Raw genomic sequence first — 4,073 nt, forward strand, 5'->3', positions numbered from 1 at the left:
TCACTAAGAACAAAATGCCGCGTGGCTGAGGTGTCAGAAATTGACACAACCTGTCTTACATTCCCAACATAAGCATGCTCTTCTTCATTTGATGTACCATTAGGCTTGCGGGATTTTTAGCATCTTCATTTTAATCGCGATTTTAATCACTGGTGCTAATTGTGATTTAGAGCATCTTATAGTTTTTACCAAATTTTCTTTGGGAAGGAAATTGCTTCGTGAAATTGAAGGCTCCACGATGTATAGCGTAAAATTTCAGCTTCTAATCCTTAACATCATTCAAAAAACGCTCAGGCCAATAATTGCACCGGCCAAGCTCTGTTGTTTAACTTCATGACACTACACATCATCGAGGAAACCTACGTGCCATGGGCGTGAATTTAATGCCATGTACGAATTACTACTCATTATTACCACGTCGTCGTACTTCACGATTATGAGGAAAATGGTCAGTTAGGAGGGAGACTTTTAAAGATTTTTTTATTGCGGTTATTTGCAAACCTGTGTGTCATACCGTCATGTTACACTATTGCATAAAATTAGGAACCCTGCATCAGATTTTTTAATTCCTGCATTATAAAAATACTAAACGTAATTATTAATTACGGAACATTTGCAGTAGCTTCCATGGTCTTCAGATCAATGCATTGCATCATAAAGCAAAATTGCACGGTGTACATAAAATGCAACAAGCACTTTTAAAACCACAGCAGTAGTCTTAGTTACATAGCGGCTTTGCTAAGGATGTGCACAAAAATGCGAATTTTTCCTGTTCATAGTTATTAATTTATCTGTTGCGTGAAATAAAACTCAAGTCTGGGAACAGCTTCACGAAGAAACCTGTCATGTCGCAAGACTTGAATTTTTGTTTTGTCGAATACGCATAAAAAGAGCATTTCTTGAGTTCAAGCACGTATAGTGAAAGCTGCACCTTTAGCCTTGCATTCTGACCACGTTGAAAGCGACGTAGGGAATATATACTGTCCCTCTGTTGTGGTCCACTATGTCCATGTTTGCACGTGAGAATGGACACGCCAGCTCTGTATGTAGAAGTACAACAATAATAAATAAAGGAGAATCGATGAATGAATATCTCAGTCTTTCACAATAACACCATCGGGCGTGCAACACAGGCATGCCTGATACAGTAGTATTATACATACAGTAATATCTCTGCGCTCTGCAGTCGTAGTATTTCTCAAACTGGATGATTTTTCACTGCTCCATGTACCGTCCATACCTTACAGCTTTTGTGTTCGGAATATCAAGCTGCTTGCGGTAAACATGATGCAGCAGGCCGCATACAGGCAACACCGCGGAATGTGCTACGAGCCCCGGAAAAAGTGCGAGCTCCTCCGGCTAGGGGATTCCCTTGTGGCACTCCTATAGGCGCTGCGTATGAGTACCCCTTACTGTGCAAGAGGGGACGAAATCCTCTACAAGCTAAAGAATTTTATTTTAACTTCCCATGAATGGAATAGCAGCTGAAAGATGCTAAGAAAGAAGGTAAAACAATGGAAGCTCATCGCCAATTTTATCAAAGTTGGCCTTGTCATACACCTTAATGGTTTTGGTTTTTAACCTCCCCACTCTCCAAAGCCAAAATAAAGTTGTTGTTGTTGGTTTTGTACTCTTTGCACGCTTGGAACAAAAGCAAAAAGGAGCAATCACAACCCTGTGATCGTTGATTGATATCTGATACAGATCACCATAAACCACAGGTTCTGTTCTGAGGACGAGATCGATAATGTTAGATGTCGATGAGGTTATTCGTGTCGGTTCGTCAACCAGCTGGATGAGGCCAAACTTTAGACATATATCTACAAAGTTGCTTTCCTCCCTTGTCCCACCACAAGGGATAGTCCCATCTATTCTGGGGTAACTAAAATTACGCAAGATGATCATGTTATGTTGCTGAAAGCGCATGTAGAGAGAGTACTTTTTATTTCCATAACAAATTTTCAGTGCCCAAAATACTCAGAAATAAAGGGGAAAAAATAATTGACGTAGGGCTCTAAAATGGAGATCTAACGCTATTCGCGTGTAATTGATCAGACTAAATATGAATAATACTAACATACGGCATAATAACGGAACAGCAGGTAGCCGACACAGTTTCCTGCAGATCACTGTCAAAAATGCAAAGAAAACAAGATCGGAACGAGAAAAGAACGGCAGCAATGCAACGACCTCAGCATACAGAACGAACGACAGCGAATAAACAATGTAACATACGTACCGGTCATGGTTGATCACATGTAGTTAGCATCACAAGGAGCTATGGGCGCAAAATGACTTTTAATGTGCCTTTTTAAAACTATATATTGATCTACTCCCTTGTATATAAAGTGGTAACGCATTCCATATTTTTGCTGCTGTATACTGAAATGAATAATAACCATAGTTAGTCCTAATTTTGGGGAGACTTAATGAGTACATCCCATGGCTCCCAAGTGAAATAACACTGTTCATTTCCTTTAGATTAACAAATGGTATAAAACACATATCATTTCTTAATTTGTAGACAATAGGACACAACCTACGGATTATCAACATTTCTACCTGAGGGACATTCAACAATTTAAAGGCAAAAGTAACTTTCCTGCCTTGGCAGTGATAATATAGCGCGCAGCGCTTTCTTTTGCGCAAGATAGATGGGGTTCGTTGTTCAGTCGTAAGTGGAAGCATAGCATTCTATACCATACGTAATATGGCTTTGAATGAAGTACACATAAACCGTTTTGGGAAGCGACAAAGACAAATAAAATCTCAATTTAGTTATTACATAGATACCCGAATAGACCTTTTTGCAAACATGCGATGAATGTTCATGCCACGATAAATGTTCGTCAAGAATTATGCCTAAGACGTTGACAGATGGGCATTCACTACTAGTATCGGGGCCCAGCACTAAATTGCCACTGAACCCTCCCGTTGACATTTGAGATGATTTAAACACAACATAGGATGACTTTGACGAGCTGACAGTTAGATCGTTGGACTTCAATCATGTATAGATCTTAGAAACGTCGTCATTTGCTTTAGCGTAGAGATCCGTGATGTTGGAGCTTTCAAGGAATATGGAGGTATCGTCAGCATATAAAATTGTTGGTACGTTTAAGTACGAACTCAGGTCATGGATATAAACCAAAAACAAAAGAGGACCGAGAAAAATATACCCTTGCGGGACGCCCGCTGAAACGTTTCCTAGCGATGAAGCGGCGTCCTCAAGTTGTACGAACTGCCGTCGGTTACTTAAATCACTATGTACTAATTTAAGCGCTACGCCACGTATTCCATATCTCTCTAATTTTGCGCACATTAACGAATGGTTAATTGTATCAAACTCTTTCCGAAGGTCAATAAACACGCCCATTGTTAGTAGCTTAGATTCAATGTTTCCTTTAATCAGTTCACAAACCGAAAGGGCTGCTGTTTCAGTGGACTTGTTTTTCCTACAGTCAAACTGGCTGTCCGATAGCAAGGAGTGTTTTTGAAAAAAATATTGTAAACGCGTTAGCATCAAACGTTCAAGCACCTTAATGATTGATGGGAGAATCGCAATCTGTAATTCCCTGGAACCAAATACTGCCTTTCTTGACGATAGGACATATTTTAGAGATGTTCATCTCATCTAGGAATGCGCCTTCACTGAACAGCGAGTTTGCAATGAAGACAGTGGCCCTGCTATCAGTGGAGCGACGTTTTTAAGCAGTTCAACATTTATCTTATCATGTCCTATGGTCGGTGTATTCTATAAGTTTCGAATAACGGATAATAAGAGTTGAAAGATTTGAACACCAGAACAATTCAGCTTGAACAATACTCAAGGAATAGAACTATCGAAATAAAGAGAGTGCCCTTCTCACAAGACGAATCTGTTCCCGAATTGATGAAGAAATTGGGTGATGCCATTGGGGAACCTATACTCCCTAATGACATTGAAGTTTGCCATCGTGTTTCCATTCCCAAGGGACCCTCCCACAACATTGTTGTACAGTTTTTCCATCGCGGTAAACGGGACATGGTTCTCGAAAAGACTGCTTGTTACTACCGACCTTGGATTTACTGAT

This window comes from Ornithodoros turicata, unplaced genomic scaffold (genome assembly GCF_037126465.1).
Source record: "Ornithodoros turicata isolate Travis unplaced genomic scaffold, ASM3712646v1 Chromosome207, whole genome shotgun sequence".
Taxonomy (NCBI): Eukaryota; Metazoa; Arthropoda; class Arachnida; order Ixodida; family Argasidae; genus Ornithodoros; species Ornithodoros turicata.